Raw genomic sequence first — 18,349 nt, 5'->3', positions numbered from 1 at the left:
CGTCCAACTCTTATGCTGCTGTTCATTTCATGCAAAGGTTGAAGTTATGAAAGTAACTCAAGGGCCCTCTTCTGAAAGAGAATGTCAATGCAGATGTAATGCAATGCAATCTAACTTCACACCTTCAGCTAATTCATCCTAATTTCCCCAGTGTGTCTGTTTGGAAAAATATCCTGGAGGCACAAAAATCTTTGTATCAGCTACACAATCTCTCAGTATTATACAAAATTGGCTACACGCCTGGAACTTCTGGTCTCTGATTTTCTCTTTTATCCAGGATTTCTTATTCCAATATTCCAGACAAGTAAAGTCCAGATGTTTTTTGCTGTTAAAGAAAGGAACCAGAAAGCATCCTTAGGAGTTTCAGTCTTTTACTTTCCAGGAGCATTAAATTTGTTCCATTTAATTTCAAAATATGGATAAAGTTTGTCTTGGGATTGCTATTTCAATACTAATTATTGAGCAGTACTTTAGAGCTTTATGGTACTTGCATGCCTTTAAATGGAATGGGGTCTCTGTCTGTTGGTTTGTATTTCTAGAGCATGTAGGGCTTGAAATTGCTCACCCTGCTGGTAAAATAGACTGTTTACTCTGATCTCTATTACAATAGAGGCTGAATTCAAGTCACTATTTTCTCAAAAGTCCCAACTCTTCATAATGATCTATCACTTACATGGTTTGAAACGTTAAACTGTTTTGGAAATAAAATTGAAAAACATTATTTTAATACTGTAATATCATATTTACTTAACTATGTGTCCCAGCAATCCTCATATATCATTAGTTGAATTTCTTGAAACATTTCTTGAGTAAATACTGAGGTTATCTGCCACTCAATGATTTATAACTCAGCCTTGTGTTTATCAGTGAAAAACAGTGGCTGCTTTGATGCTACGGTGCATATTTATTAAACAGGAAGAAATTCTATTAGTACTATGCCAATGCCACAATTTCATTCATCCTAGACATAATTTTACTCCTCGTTACAGAATCACAGAATTGTCAGGATTGGAAGGAACCTCAAGGATCATCTAGTTCCAACACCTCTGCCATGGGCAGGGACACCCTCCACTAGATTAGGTTGCCCAGAGCCACCTGGCCTTAAAAACTTCCAGGGATGGGGCTTCCACCACCACTTTGGAGAACCTTTTCCAGTGTCCCACCACCCTTATGGTGGAGAACTTCTTCCTAACATCTAATCTAAATCTCCCCTCCTTTAGCTTGGATCCATTCCCCCTAGTCCTATCACTACCCGACACCCTAAAAAGTCTCTCGCCAGCTGTCTTGTAGGCCCCCTTCAGATACTGGAAGGCCACAATAAGGTCTTATCAGAGCATTCTCTTCTCCAAACTGAACAACCCCAACTCTCTCAGCCTGTCCTCATAAGAGAGGAGCTGCAGTCCTCTGATCGTACTCATGGCCCTTCTCTGGATACATTCCAGCATATCCATATCCTTCTTGTAATAGGAGGCTCCAGAATTGGATGCAGTACTCCAGGTGGGGTCTCACAAGAGGGGGAGAATCACCTCCCTTGACCTGCTGGCAACACTTTTCTTGATGCAGCCCAGGATACAGCTGGCTTTCTGTGCTGCAAGATGTTGTTCCTACATGTTAGTGAACAGCAGTTAAGGAAACTACTTAAGTGTAAGGATTTCTTATTTTTATCTCTATTATACTTTTATTATATGCTGAATAATCACAGCATTTCCTTGGAACCACCTGAATCATATTTACACATAATACCACAACTGCAGCAAGTGTTTAATTCGGTGGCTTTCAGTTAGTTGAAAATCAAAGCAGAAACTATCAAAAAAAAAAGATCTTTTTCTTTAATTTTTGCCTAACAACATTCATCAGTCCTAAATTTGAGAATAATACTTCACAGCACCATTTTTAATTCTTTCAATTAAGAATGCAGGTCAGATCATTCATGGTTAAGAGTGCAACTACTATCAATATGCTCTCTCAAAAATCTTTGTGCCCCTCAGAGAGTTGTTATCCCAAAGTCAACAGATTTCTGTGCATGGTTAGCCTTAGAGATTTGAATAATATTCCACCCTAAGACTTCCATCTTTTATTTAGTTAAGAATCACTAAAGCTGTGTGATTTTATCTATTCCTATAGCAAAGAAACGGGAATGGCATAAATACCTCCAACTCAATAAGGCCCTACTCAGAAACAAAATTGGTCATCAGCCTGCTTTCCCTCAGTTTATTTGTCTTCCCTTCTTCCCTCCCTGTTCCCAAAGACACCATGGAAAGTAGACACGTGTGAAGCCCTTGTAGAAGGAGCAAACTGGGAATGTGTTGGTGGAAAGACACTCAGGAGTTCTACTGTCAGTTAACTGAAAAAAAGCTCTTTCTTTGGCTTCCCAGAGAAACCAAAGAATCACTTGAACAAACTTGTCTAAAGCTCGTCTGTTTTCCTCTTTTTCCTCACTCCAAGCATTGCTGAAGTGAGACACGGTTTCCTTCTGGACCGTCACACACCTCAACTAGGGGATTTATGTGGAAGGATTCTGCCTGTGTGCACACAGGCAGGCTTGCCTACTTCCTCCTGGGCTTCATATGATAACTGCTCACCTCTTTTTTTGCAAACATTTTCAAGGGCAGGCAGAAGAATGACTGAAGATGATTTCCTTGTGGTCTTTATATGATTTTGCAATAATTTTCAGGTCAGTATATTTTTTTTTTTTTCAAGTAATATTTTCATTTATGTATTTCATGAAGGGAAAACTGTCTCCCTCTTTCTAATAAAACATCATTAGCTCAATGACACACAATATACCACCAGAAGGATGAAATATGACAATGTAGAACATGCCAAACATTTGAGAACAGATTTTGCTTCTGGTTGTACTCACAGGCTGGATTTTTCAGTGCCTTAATATCATAGATTTTTTTTTTGAGAGATATTTCAGCATAAATCTTTTCACCAAATTTCTGCAACTTTCCACTGACATATTTCATGTAATTCTATGTTCATCTCCCTTCTGCTCGTTAGTTCCTAGTTTTAAGCATTTTTTTCTTACCTTTATCCCAGCCTTACATTACTACCTATTTGGTACAATGGTTATGGTAGACAAGCTCCCAATGTGTTTTAAAAGTGAGGAAAGGTGTCCTACATCCAACAGCTAATCTGTACTGGGTTCTTATGTTGCTACTGTAAATCCTCCATTCCTTAAGTTTTTGTAGAGAGCCCATGTCATTTTATTCTATTTCTTTAAATCTGAAGTCTTTCTTGTATACTTGGAATGGGCTGCCTGGGGAGGAGGTGGAGTCGCCGTCACTGGAGGTGTTCAGAAGGAGACTTGACAGGGTGCTTGGTTACATGGGTTAGTTGATTAGGTGGTGTTGGATGATAGGTTGGACGTGATGATCTTGGAGGTCTCTTCCAACCTGGTTTATTCTATTCTATTCTACCTACCATATATTCCAATTACTTTAGGGGTTACATATTTGATCTGAAATAGACTGGAACATAATGGCTATAAAATGTGTTACAGCAAACGTGAGACTTTGGCAGGTGGTGATACAATATGTTGGATTTAGTTGCAGTTATACTGTGATTAGAAATATCAAACTGCAAAGAAACCATTCGGTGCCTTTGCCAAAGGCAAAAATTACAATTAGCCTTTTCACACAGTGCAAGCACATGCTATCTGCACTGCAACATCTGCAAATAGACCTTTTTCTTCTGTGGCACTAAGCCTTCTTAATTATATCAATTTTGCTAATTATTATTCAATTAAACAGATTTTCCTCAAACTGTATTTCTTGTTTAAAAAAGAGAAAAGTACCTTCTCCTAACCCTACCTTTTGCTGTCTTTTGACCAAGCTTATCTAAGTAACTTTGGAAATTATGTTAAAGATCACATGAATGTGTAATGGAATAAGAAAAAAAAAAAAACCACACCACCGCACACCCCAAAAAACCCCAAACCAACCAAGGATGAGAGGCACTCTGTGAGCTTACCTAGTCCAACCTGCTGTTTCAGGGCAGAATTAATTAGTTCAAAATCACCCCCGGTGTTTGTCCAACTGGTTTAAAATATTGGTTAAACTTCCCTCCCCAAGTCCCCCTTTCTTCATTGTCCTGACTGTTATATATGATGCTTCTTAGATAAACTGTTTAAGTCTGCATTATTGTAGCATTGTGCTACAATGCTAACCTTCAATGAACATATCCTTCCAGTGGGACAGGTCACCATTGATTCCAGCTATCTTGGTAAAGTTGCCCATCAGTTCTCCATCTACCTTGGAGCATGTTTCCCTAACTTACCTGGAAAATTTTTTAGGTGAAAAGTGGGGTCAAGGAAGAAGCAATTTGATATAATTTCTGTATTATCATGACATCTTACCACATACTTAAATTCCCATCAGTGGGATATAAAAATAAGTTTAATATGGAACAGCATAGTGCATATAAGCAGTTGGCAAAGCTGAGAATCTGTTAGACTGTTTTCTAATGTTCTGCTGAAAGGGGTGGAATCATATCCTGCTTATCACCCAAGTATTACCACAATAGATTCCAGAAGAGCATTAAAAAATATAGTGAGAAAACATGGTGCACAGAAGTACTCCAACTTGCAACTAGGACACCCAGTTGCATCATACAGTCTGTGTGTTGTGGCTTAGAATATAACTTAAAAGAAATAATAAATTAACACTCTTAGATTTCTTTTAAAAAGTGGAAAGCTCAAGTCTGCTTTTCCATGGCTATTTCTTCACATAGAAAAAACACAGCTGACGCTAAGGTTAAAAGTGAAAATAGAAGTAGTCAGCTGAAGTAAAGGGCAAGAAATAACTCTGAAGAAAGAGCAGATTATTTTTATCCTGTTTTGATGTTACAGTGTGGTTTGCTGCCTGGCCCAGTGCACTGCTGTCGGATAGTTGAGATTACTCAAACTAAAGTAGAGGTTTATGGCACACTATGGACACCCTGTGGGTTCCTTGTAAGGATAGTAGCAGTATCAAGACTCCTTGGCGTCTTTCTCAGTCCATTTGCATTTAGATCCTCACAAGGAGTGTTGTGATCTTGTTATATATTCAAAGAATACCTTTAACTTCATCTGAGGGGTTCTTTTGCCAATTAAAAATGCAATTATTGATCCTCTTGAAATGAGGAAATTACACAGAAGAATAATTATAAACAGAATAATATTCTCAAGATTGCATGTAAAATTTTACTTGTAGAAAACTTAATTCATAACACTTGGTGGCTCATTAGTGTGAGGGGAAAATGCTCAAAACCTGGAATAAAATCCTTGAAATTTAAACAACAGTTATAATTTAAAAACACACTATAGATGAGTCTCCAGAAGTATCTTCCAAACCACAGTAAGCCTTGTATACCTTTCGTATGTAACACTTAATAGAGAGCAGAAGTATTACTCAGTGCTTGAGGCCATTTATATTCCACCTTACAATACGGAATACAGAATCAAAGAATCACAGAATCAACCACGTTGGAAGAGACCTCCAAGATCATCAAGTCCAACTGATCACCCAAACCTAATGAATCAGTTAGGCTGTGGCACTAAGAGACTCATCCAATCTTTTCTTAAACACCTCCAGGGATGTGAAGGTGTTGATAACCTAATGAGAACACAAAAGTAATGAGGGGCTAAGTGGAAGGGGGGGAAAAAAAATGGGCAAATGAGAATTTCAGGAAGTGACAAAAGCCATACAGGATGGTTTTAGTGCAAGAATTCCCTTCAGAGAATTAACAACATTTAAAAATTATGCCTACTATTTTCAAGGTTATGTTGTTGTCCTACCACAGAGAGAAAAGTCCTCCAGAAGAAAGAGTGTCTAAGGGGCTAAAAAGTTCATCCCAGAGGGTGGACAGAGGAAAATGTAAATTGATATTCCATCCCATAATCCTGCAATCCCTATATGTGCAAACCTCACAGCCTGCTCTGTCATCTCCTCCCTCCCCTCTGCTCCTGGTGCATGTGGCTGCTGTCTCTCGGGTTTGTGAGGGAGCGTGGCTTCGATGGCCATTTTCTTGCTGCGCAGCTGGCCTAGTGTGCCAGATAGTGTGGGGGGCAGCGAGGCTTGGGTGGGGGGGGCAACTTGGCCTACTCTACTATTTAACCTCCAATTCTATGCAACTCTGTTTATTCCTTTGGGGTAAATTCATTCTGTCCTCAGTCCAGAGCTGTTTTCAGCTCGTACCAAGGCAGTTGTGTATGTGATGTTTCCCAGTCGCCAAACTCTGACACCGACGTCACTCAGACCAAAGAGGATGAATGGTTTCTTTTCCTACCCCCTCATTTTTTTCAAACTCAAAGAAAAATAAAGGAAAGAATAGTGATGAACTTAAAGGAGAAAAATGAGACAAAAATACAAAGAAAAGAAAAAATGTTTCAGAGTAGCATGAAATACATGAACCTGTGCTATACAACTTTTACACCTATGCTTTTACTGCCCATCCCTCTTACAATGGTGAAGTGGTTGAAGAGCATTTGACTGACAACAAGTCATCTACAAATTTCGCCCTGTATGACTCCAGTCCTTTTGTAATATTGTCTTATGTTATCTGAAGTTTTATGTAAGGACTGGAATGTAGAAGCTCACATTTCTCATTTGTTGATTCAAAGTTGAATTTTCTGCACTTACTGAAATGAGGAAGTTTATTTATTTATTTATTATTTGAAAGTCCAACATCTGAGCCATACTGAAATTGAAATGGCCAATTCTGATACTTGGCACAAAAACTGGAACTTCAGCCAAATGCAGGGAAGAGCTTTTCTGAAGTGGAGCTTGATTTCAATCACGTGTGAGTGAATGATGCTGCAAGGTGCTCATTTCAAGTCTGTCCCCAGGTCACACAAAAAACATTTGGAATTTTATGGAGATACCTCATAATTATCTCTTTCAAGGCCTCATCAGCTCTTGAGGACAAATTTGTCTTGGCCGAACTGGTACTAAAAGGAAAATGCTCATTTAGTCTAACTTATTCTTTTTTCTCCTCAACACAAGGCAGAAGGGTTTTTGTCTCCCTAGTTATCAGGATATTTCCTTTGAACTTCTTCCAGAATGCTTATATCTCTTCCACATGCACTTACACAAAATCCTATGAAGTACGCGTGCATTTGTGAAACATTCTGTGCTTCATCACCACTTTTTTCCACAACGTAACAAAGGAGATTTAGTTCCCTGTTACAGCCAAATTTCCAACTTCCTGATTTAGATATTTTAATATTTAGTAAGGTATCACTATAAACTGATTTCAGAACATTGCACATTAAAGACTGAGTCAATAACATTTCTTCCAAGAGGGTTTTCTTGAGGTTATTATTGTCCAAAGCCAGCTAGGTATTTAGAGGAAATATAGTTGCATGCTATCTAAATTAAAGAAAGTAATTATTTTGAAAGGATAATATATCCTATTTTTTCCACCTTTTAAAAAAAAATGTCAATATCTATATATACTGGCAATAAGACACTTAGGAAAGATGGGTTGGTTGGGGTTTGGTTTTTTTTGGAGTGGCTATTTTTTTAAGACAAAAATCTGAACTTTAGTTGAATTAATCTGGTTTTTCTATTCTCACTTAAAAAAAAATATTTCTATTTCAGTCTTCAGGATGGGACCATTTTTAGTATTCCATCAAAATCATTCCCTTTCAATGTAAAGAACAAGTTTAAATCAGATTTTAAGTGTCTGCCCTTGGTTCTAAACTGCTATCAAATGCCCATCAAAAAAATTACCATACACTGCAAGGTAGCTATTAAAAACCAACCAGCCAAACAACAAAACACAACTATTTTAAGAGTTTTTACATAGAAAGATGAACAACCAGTTCCATGGTCTACATAAGTGGTTCTTCAAGTGTAATTCATTGAACTAGGTGACACCTGAGGCACTCATAAGCGAGCTGACGTTCCAGTACAAATCAACACTCAAACTCCTACCTCTTACTTTGAGATCCAGTGCTCCACATGAAACTTGTCAGGCAATTCATTTTATTGCTGCCTGAATAGCTCACTAAAAAGCCCAGAAATACGGTCTATTGTGTGGTTCTCCAACACTGAACATCAGTAGTGGTAGGAACACCATATCAAAGCAGCACTATTTGGACTACCATCTTCTTTTCAAAAGGAGGGAGAAAAGAAGTGGACTCTTTTAGCAGTCAGAGAGTTGACACTCCATCCAAATAAAAAAATAGGACATCAGGCTGGAGCATGCCTCCTTCCTTGCATGGATATGGTAAATGAAAAGATAGAAGTTGCTTGTGCTGATCTCATTGCTGTCTGGCACAAACATCTTTCTTCAAGAAACTGACAACAATACCAAACCACAAAGCAAACAAAAGTTCTTTTAAATGTTGTCTGTTAATTTTTCTGGGAACACACACAGAAAATATGCACAAATTTAATCTGAGAAAATGAGTAAGGCTACACCGAGCCCATAAAATGCCATAGAAACCTATGCAGAAATGTAGACTACGTTACAGATCTCCCACAACATTGTTACACAACTCTCACTACCTTCACCATAAATAAGATCCTTGTTTACTTATGTCATTTTAGATCTGTAGTCAGAAAAGTTATCAATTCAAAGAAAGTTGAATGAAAGATTGTATCACATGTTCTGCTATCATTAAAGATAAATAGCAAGCAACAAGCTATTAGGAACAGCAGGTTTTCTTCTGTTCAGAAGAAATTACCAGGACCTGAAGTTTTCTATTTGCAATTGTCTGAAGACAGTTGATCAACAACAGAATAAACTGATCTTTTACTCAGGGAAGGCAGAAGCTCTCAAACACAAGGGTCACTGACAGCTCAAGATAGATAGAAATGATACTGGGGCTCTTTCTGACAGGAAAATTTTTGATGTCTCTGATACTGTAACTAAGGGTTTGCAAGAAAGGGCTTTCTAATGTAATGCCTGAATTTGCTCACTACATGGTATCCCTAAATGTCTGACAATTATTGCTATATATTGCAGGAGTGGAAGTTATAGGACTAGAGATGCAGGTTATTAGGTCATTCTTTAGGTCATTTAGCCTAATTCCTTTCCAATTCATCTGTTACAGTTTGGCTGAAAAAGTTGACCTAATTCATCTCAATATAACAGAAATTTTGTTACAGTGAGATCAATCAATCACTAGATCAAGCTTCTCAGGGATATGGTAGAGTCCCTGTCACTGGAGGTTTTCATGATGCAGTTGGACAGGGTACTAAATAATCTCATTTCCTATGATAGGCCAGACCAGATGATCTTTCAAGGTCCTTTCCAATCTGGGCTGTTCTACAATTGTGTGATTAATTTTGTCAGACAGTGATCTGGTAAAAAGTTTATGGAAGTTCCTTTGCTGAATGTTATTTAACTTTACTTAACTATCTCATACCCATGAGATACATGGAGAAGGCATGAAACACAAGGAAAAGATAAGACAAATCGAATCTAGAGTGAATGCAGTGACAGTGGTGACTTCTCCAGATGCTTCATTGCTCCAAAGTGTCATTTCATTTATGTGTGCAATGTATCTGCATCGGCCCCAGCAGACACACTGCAGGATCATAATCTAGCTGCAAAGAGCAATTTTAAGTCCATTAGACCATTAAAACAGATCCTAGCATATCTATTAAAAGGGAAGCAATGTTTTGTGAAAAATAGCTCCTTATTCCCAGATGGAATAAGCTGCTCTTTGCAGTCACATAGGCATTTGGCAGTTACAATGTGGTGTTGATACAGCTGCAGGCCCTGGCAGCTGAGCCAGTTTCACATGGCTCCCTCCCTCTTCCTCCTCAAAATCTAGGGAACAGAATTGGACAGTTTCTCACCTGGCCTAATTGGTTTTGTGCACGAATCATTACAAGACTCCATCATTGTTTTGTTTGATGTAGGCTGTTGTACTTTTGGTAGGGTTATGAACTCAGCTCAGTGCTTGCGTTTGACTACAAGGTTGGTTGTCAGCACATGGCTATGTCAGGAGTTGAATGAGAATAGATCAACTAAGATAATATACAGATGAACTCACATAGGTGGGAGTGAACCACAGAAAATAAATTCACATTGTCTATGTTTAGCCAGGTGTTTTACTGGATCCTTTGCTTTTCCTAAGTGTGAAAGTCTTTTGTGTCAAATATATCATACAATTCAAAAAACCACCATGACTGAAGAGAAGGTGGAATGGAAGAAGACATTAACATTTCAACACTAAGATCCACTAGGTTTGTGAAATGTTTCTGCTTTAAATCACCACATAGGGATCTCCACTACAGCTGCTTTGCCTGGAAAAGCATTAGATGAAAAGTAGCTAACACAGCAGAGATTTCTAAAACACTAATCTCTACCTTCCATTCCTTTTTTTGTGACTGATGAGTAGGTACTTTATATGACAAGCTCATGCTGCTAAGTTACATAAAGAGACTCTGATACAGTCAGATTTGTCCCCAAAGTAAAGCCTTGAGTTTTCATCCACCCCTCTTTTTAAAACTCCTCCAGATATTTAACATTCTTGTGGCAATTGCTTATCTTAGAATAGTTGCTAGAAGCTCCTCCAGAAAATATTTTCACTATGATTACAAGGGGGAAAAGGCGGAAGAAAGGAACTTTTGTTCTTGCACCTTTTCTAATCATGAACTGGTCCTAAATAGAAGCTACTGTGAAAGATACAATAAAAGAAAGAAAACCTTTCTCCTTATTTTGAGAACTAGTTGACAAATTATGCATCTGTGAACTACTGGGGAGAATATTTGCTTTCTATGGATTGTTCTACTGTAATTTTTTTCCATAGAATTCTAGGTTCAAGCAATAAAATAAAAAAAAGATTTTCAGAACTGCTCCCTGTGTGCAGCTATTAATAACTCTCTGCATCAACTGCATGCTGACTGCCAATATCTTAAAAAAAGGTCTGAAATATTTTTTTTCCTTCCAGTATGTTCTGCTCAATTAATTTTTGTGTCTTTTTATGTATTTTAGAGACTATTATATAAGGATCTTAATTGCATAGTGTTCCCTTATCTATGAAACAGCTTTTGCCACAAACAGATCAACACCTCCCCATGGAGTGCTCAGCAATCCCAGCAACAGAATATTTCAGGGAGAAAGTGCAAAAGTTTCTGCTAGAATCAAACTTTAGGCATACCAGAGAGGCCTGCTTGTTTTGTACGCAGTGAGGGACTCGAATGAATTTGGAGACCTTTGAACAAAGTCCTGTACGATCAAATTTTTTCCCTAGATGGGCACAGAATTTATCCTCTCCAGGCAGTTTGCTTCTCATCTGTGTGGCTCACTTTGAGTGCAACACAACCACTTCCTCAGGCTCCCCCCAAAAAAAGCAGCAACATCTTAGCTAGGAGAAAGAAAAGTGTTTCCAACTTCCAACAATGGTCTCTAATCTAGTCTTTCATGGTCCCATCAGAAAAAAAAGGAATTAGGCCAGCAGGTGATAGTGGTGATCTTCCTAATGATTGACTGGAGTGCTAAAAAAAGTCTGTTTTCCAAGAAATTTAAAGATTTGAACTGTATCTATCTGCCTAAATTTGGATCAGAACAGGCTGTACAAGTCTGTTTCCCTAAACAAGCATTTTTAAACCCCTCCCCCCCAAACCCAACAATAACTAAATTTGCATAGCTGGGGGATTTTCATACCAACCAGTGCCTAACAATTTTATATATGAAGGATCAACTATCTGCCTGGGATTTATGTTTACAATTCTTCTAGTGCCTAAGTGGGGTTTTGGGACACTGGTTCACACAACGCTTGGCTTTTCCACAATGGGGAATCATTGTACTTTACAGATCTCAGAAAACCAAAGGAACTTAAATAACCAGCTAGAGGAATATGCATTCCATGACAGTTTTTAAAGCTTTTGAAAGATAAAGAACATGCCAGATTTTTATTTAATAGATGCACTTTCAAAAGCCCTAAATAAAAATGTGATTTCTTGTAACTAGGTTTATTTTTGGAAGAACTGCTGTGTTTTGTCCCATGAGAATTGTAGCTCTGATGCTTCCTGAATAGATCTTGACCTTCTGAAATTCTCTTTGCTAGAGCAGTTACAATACAGATTACACAGCCTAAAAATAGTAATTCAAAGGATACTTCTGAATTTTAATCTCTCTTTGATTCCTTCTCAAGGCAGTTAGCATGCAAGAGGCCGCTCCTCCGTTTGGAGCGAGGATGAGAAGTGAAGCCAGCCTAAGAAAGCTTATACCTGGATAGAATGATAATCCTGCAATTATTTTCTCTATCTAACAAACTGGATACAGCTATTTTTCATGCTTTGAAGTCTGAACCAAGGCTTGAATTAACTTCTTCCTCCCCTCAAAATAATCTTACCTCTTTTATTCTAGTCCAACTCTGAATGCTTAGCATGAGGCACGGACCACCTTCAGAAATATCATTAACAAAGTACTTGGAGTTAAAATGTGGGCCCTAAACACTGCAGAACACATTTGAAATTCAAACTTTCATGTATCATTTGCTTTTTTTTTTAAATTTAAGAACAAATAATTCAGAACAGCAGTGACTACTGTTAACTAAAAGGACAGGCTCATTCTTCATTTAAAAAAATCTTGGAGGAACAGAGAATAAAATAGAATAGAATAGGCCTTCAATACTCACATAAACCTATACTTTTCCATTCTATTGTCTCTATATGTGCTGTTTGTACCGTATAGAATCTCCTCCTCTCTCTGCATCTTCAAACAGGAGCTGAGATGATCAGGCAGCCACAATTTACCTGAGGAGTTGACATCTTTCAGACTGCCAAAAGCAGATGACAACATGTTGCAAGACATTGTTGCGACTTGTTTCCTGACTGTTTATAAAGCATCCTGAACAAGTCCATGTTTTTGAAATGGGTACAAATGGGTTTCAATTTGTTAGGTCTGGGGTTCTGTGATTTTGTTTGCATGTTCTTTTCATTTTGTTTGTTTGGGTTTGTGACATTTTTGGTTTTAATTTTTAATTTTAGTTTAAACCTACACTTTCTGGAATTCTAACATATTGTTGCCTTCTAGTTGCACTTTGAGGTGACAGATACCAGACATTAGAAGATACCAACCTGCTGAGCAACCATTGTGTCTGGAGACGTAATTCACGCCATAGAGAAACCCAGTTATGTAGTCCTGAGACACCAGAGCCCCAAAAGGCATTAATTCCAAGAGAGTATGTGACATTTTCTCTGGTGACTTCTGAATCCTTTCTGTGGTAGTTTTTGGTATCTAAGTTATGTAGTAATGAATCTGTCAAAGTTGTTGATGAAGCCAGTGCCCTGGAATATATAATGCTGTTTTGATTACTTCTGCTGCTTGGGTCTGCCTCTTCCAACGTCTGCAGCCAACATGTCAATGATCCAACCCCTACTGAGCCACTCCAGCGATTTAATTAGAGGAGAAACTGTCTCTGCACCAACCAGAGACCATATTCATTCAGCTATCCTTAAGGTTTGGCTTTTATGAGGTGGGCTGCTTCTTCAGAAAACATGCCAAGCAATAAGCATAGCTCCACACACTAGATCCAAACACTAAAAGGGTCTGCCTCTCCTACAGCTTGAATATATGGTATCAAAGCCACAGCTCCACTTCATAGTCAGGGAATCAGTTCCTTAGAAGTTGGCTGATGGTTTTTACTGGATATATTCAGGCAACTATTAAGACTTTTGGACTGGTTCATCTGCTTTACCTTTTTTCTAAATATACAGTGTCATTCTAATCTTTTAGCAGAACCACATGGTCTGTTTAGGACATATCTTCAAATGCTATCTTTGGATCTTTTCCAGTCTATGTCTCTTGATTTTACAATTACATTGGTGCTTTATATAGATCTCATTTAGTCCTTGATGGACTACAGACATCCTGCTTGCTGTCCTATTATCCAGCTTCTTATCAGTTTCACTCTAAACCATTATTTTAGGTCAACTCTCAAACTACAGTGTTTTAGTCTACCCATTCTTGACTTGCTGCAACTACTTGAGAATTTTTTAAAAATGCATCTTATTTTCTTTAGTTAAGACAACAACACAGGAAAAGGCAAATAGATCAAAAGGTAATACAACAATAACATCATCTGCAACATGCAAAATGGAAGTATTCCTTGCATAAATCCAATGTCTGCATGAATTGGAACACTTAAAACCAAATTCCCTAACTGAACTAAATTCAATTCTCATTTTTTTGGAAATATTTACAGCGCTGGAATTTCCCTTCTACTTGTCACCAGGGTTTCAAGAGAGACATGACCAATAACTTCAGACAAGAAAGCAAAGTCTTTGGAAATGTGCTCATTCAAGCACATAGTTGTTCATATCGCAAGTCCAAGCCAAATCTACAAGGAATGAATCAAATCAGGAAACTTGTCTCTTCTTTCAGCAAAAATACTGAGTTTGGATTTTGGTAGGAGAGAATTGCAATCAATTTCTGCCTCAGAGTTCCCAAGGCTAAGTGGACCAGAAACCCCTAATTAATACATTTTCTGACTGAGCATTCTCTTTAGTTCTTGCTCAGAGAGGTTTGGAAATGTCCCCCAGCATGTACTGAAACTGTGAAGAGTGGCTGAAGGTTAGGAGCATGGCTGCTCCTACAGTGCTGTGGCTAATGAGCTTGGTGCCTTAAAGATCTACAATGTAAGGGATCTATGGACTTCTTCTGTGAAGAATAAGCAGTACTGTCTTTCCAGCTTGTTTTCCCCTTCATTAAAGAACTCTGTCTAAAAATTTCTGTACTTCCACCCTTTTTTTTCTTTCAGCACAAACCAAACTGCACATTCACTGACACAAATCAAATGAGTCCAACTAGGAGTATTGCATTACTGTTTCTGAAATTAGAAATTTAAGGTATCAGTTTTTGCAGCATCAAATATGGACTGATCTTAGAGCACTACATCAAATGGCTCATTGATGCATAACACTGACATAACTCTCAAAGATCATATCCTACGTTCTACTATTATGAACTCAGCACTCTCAAACGGTGCCAATGTGTTTTTAAACCACCACATTTTGATGTATTACTTTGTTCTTGCTGGTTTCATTAGCTACAACTATTCTTCCAGCTTATCAATTCAGCTTAGGTTACATTAAGTGCGAGAGTTGTACAACACAGTCCTTTTGTGCATATCTCATGGTTTTATCTCGAGGCTCTATCCGAAGACTAGAAGAGGGAATTATAAAAATGATGCATTTTCTAACCAGGAAGTAATAATACCAAATGTGAGTGGATAAAGAAATGCAACCTCAGAAATTACCTTTCTTCTCTTCTTACAATTCCCATTCTTTGTTTTGCACAATGTGATATAAAAGTGTTGGTAAGTTGATAAAAACATAAGATTGAATGTTAACTGTGCATCATCTGAATGAAAGACCTGTTCCTCAACCTAATAAATGAGGAATGGTGAAAGCAAAACTCGTTTTTTTACCATCTAATTCTTTGATTTGAGGCTGCACCTAAAAGTGATATACTTTCACACTCTGGGGAAAGAAATAGAAAATTAATCTTCCATTGCTGTTATGCCTCTGCTAGCAGCAGGGTATGAGGTCACACTGCTGCCTCAATAAAGATTGCTCAGCCTCCTTCACCAAATGCTGTGGTCCTGCAGAGTATGAACAGCTTGTCTATGAAAGAGATTCTGGATGCAGTAGCTCTTTAAATGCCTAGCCTGTGCTGTTAATAAGGTATATCAGTTGGCAAAAGGTCCTGCAGATGACTAAAGGCTATTGAACAGTAGTTTTCCAGCCCTCTAAAATTGCTCTCTCCCCCATTGTCTCCTTAGAGTTCACCTACAGACAGGTGTAAATACGGACAGAACTGTAAGTTCACAAGATGCAAGGTGGAAGATAGAAACCCAGGAATTTAATGTTCACTTTCCCCACTGCCATCATCCTGCAAGATGGAAGATAGAACAGAAGGGGTGTGTGGGTACCATGGGGGTGTTTCCATAGTCACCTGCAAGAAACAAATAACCTGCAGCTACTGGTTCCCTAAAAAGGCATGGAAACATCTGGATCCCACTGTTAACACCAGCCTCAACATTATCCGCATTTCCTCTGCGTGGTGCACGGTATGTCTACTTTATCAAGCTGCATTTGTGAAAGGCCCACAGAGAAGACAAGGACAGCAGCTGCAACCATTTCAGATATGTGCAGCCTAACTTCCTTCTCCCTTTAAAAGGTTTCTACTTATCAACCTCACTACAGCAGAATTTGGAAGACTGCAGCTAGTAAAACTCATCTAATATTAGCAATTTCCGTCACTGTCAATATAAGCTTATGGCTCCAGGGTCATAACAGCACATATTGAAGATCATGTCAGAGAAAAAAGAGGAAGGAATCAAAGTATAAACTCACCAGATCTCTCTTCTCCCACAGCCCAGATAACAGGTATTTTGTTTTCTCAATAGAATGCAAAACCAACTACTGGGTATGAGGGGGGAAAAGAGCCACTGCCAAAGGATGAAATATAAGAACAGTTCACTTCGTAACTTTCTATCAGCCTCCAAAACCTTCAGTGCTTCGTTTTAAGCCCCTCCTGAACTGCACTTGGTTCCTTTATTTTAAGTCACTAACAAGCTCATGGAGATTTATATTGTTAGAGACTAATTAGAGGTTTTGATCACATAATTTATTCTTTTACAAGAGGTTCTGCAGTTCAACCATGTATATGAAGAACCATCTCCTTTGGTTTGTTTTGAACCTGGCTCTGATTATTTAATACCTACTGGCTGTTTTTGTTGTTGTTTTCTTTTTTTCCTTTTTCTTTTTTTTTTTTTTCTTTTCTTTAATTCTCCCCCTCCTGCAGAGAAGAAATATACCAGCCACATTCTGATGATGTTCCCTGTGTATCCTAAAGTCTATCTCTTTCCCATCCATGATCTTTATTCTGGGGTTTATGTGGCACCTGCTTTTCCTGTAAAAAATTCAGTTGACTCCAGAAGTAATGGTAGCTGCGTGGTTTCAGCGACCAGCAGTTCCAAGGTACCACTCAGGACCCAGAAAACGGAGGTAATTGGAGGCAAAATGGAAAGCCACCTGCTGAGGAGTGAAGTCCCACAGGGCTGTAGATTAACACCAGCAGATTTTCATATTTTATTCAATGGTCTAGATAAAGCTGTAATAAGTCAGATCATTAAATTTGCAGATGATACTAAAATAAGGGTAGTATTTAAGACTCAGAGAGATGTAAGAATAATCCTGACATTAATGAAATGGGCTCAGAGGTGAGACAGGAAATTAAATGAGTATTCATTTAATGTAATGAAAAGTGACACAATTCAGTAAAAATAATGCCCAGGACACATACCAAGACACTTACAACTTAAATTATACTAAATTAATAGGCAAAAAGAGAAAAAGTTAAAAGTTATACTTGTATTCCCATTCACATTCATAGCTTTAAACAATAATAAGATGTGCCCCCTGGCCCGAAGAGATAACAGATTAGCATGGACAAAATAACACACTGTCACTTAACACAGCCAGAGAAAGTGTCTGCCAGCACACTCTAGAAAAGAGAGCTACAGCCCGCTCGACCAGTCAGTCATTAACAAGACTCAGAAGAATGTCTGTGGCCATCATCACCACCAACTGTGACTTTCTACTATTCTCTAAAAATGTGTACCTGATTAGAGTCTACTTCAAAATTACACAGGTAATTTTTGAGAGCAGAAGCCCTCTGGGTGTGAAAAAGGCATTGTCAATTACCTGAACAGTACCAAACAAAATTAAACAACCATTTCTAAGAGGAGGCAAAAAATCCTCCCAGGAAACAAGCAACAAACAACCTCCAAAAGCAGGCCTCAAACCCTATTCCCAAGATTTCATGAGTAAAAAGGTCTGAGAATAAAGCAAGGACAACGGCAGAGGAAAGAGTGGAAAAAATGAAACCACAACAACAAAATCAAGAAGAAAACAAACTCAACATGCAAGCAAGCTAAAGGCAAACTTCATCAAAAAAAAAACACCCAACTAAACCAAGGAACAACAACTCAACTCACAAAATCACTATTAGAGACACCAAAATAATTTTGCTTATATAGCAAAGCAACCTTGAAAGGTTCAGTTGTTCTCAATTAATACTACTGTAATAGCACATCATAGCACCTACCTTCAGAATGGGATACCTCCTTTCATCATATTGCTGAAAACTCTGAGGAATACTGGAAAAAACATCCTTCACCATTTACCCTTGAACAATCATTTACACTGAGGACAGCAGGTTCCCAGGGTGTTCTTGGTTTATCCAAATGTCTCCACCTAGTCAATTAACAGCCCCAATTAACTGCAAGTACCCAGCTGTAGAGCCTTAGTTAGACAATTGTTGCAATTTGAAGAACAAAATTTCAAGGGAAAACAACAGCAGTGTTAACAGAGAGAAACTGGCAAGGTCATATGAT

General features: G+C 38.2%; 1 protein-coding gene across 1 annotated transcript in view; it reads right to left on the bottom strand.

Annotated features, from left to right (window-relative positions):
* DGKB (diacylglycerol kinase beta) overlaps positions 1–18,075 on the bottom strand; it is a 488,212-nt gene extending 470,137 nt beyond the window's left edge. The window contains exon 1 of the mRNA XM_068152503.1: positions 18,061–18,075. The gene's annotated coding sequence lies outside the window, so the exon portion shown is untranslated. The remainder of the gene's footprint in view (positions 1–18,060) is intronic.
* Positions 18,076–18,349: the final 274 nt, after the last annotated feature.

The sequence above is a fragment of the Melanerpes formicivorus genome, unplaced genomic scaffold (genome assembly GCF_026170545.1).
Source record: "Melanerpes formicivorus ecotype bairdi unplaced genomic scaffold, bMelFor1.0.p_v2 SCAF_23, whole genome shotgun sequence".
NCBI classification, from domain to species: Eukaryota; Metazoa; Chordata; class Aves; order Piciformes; family Picidae; genus Melanerpes; species Melanerpes formicivorus.
This window is presented reverse-complemented; position numbering and strand designations above follow the sequence as displayed.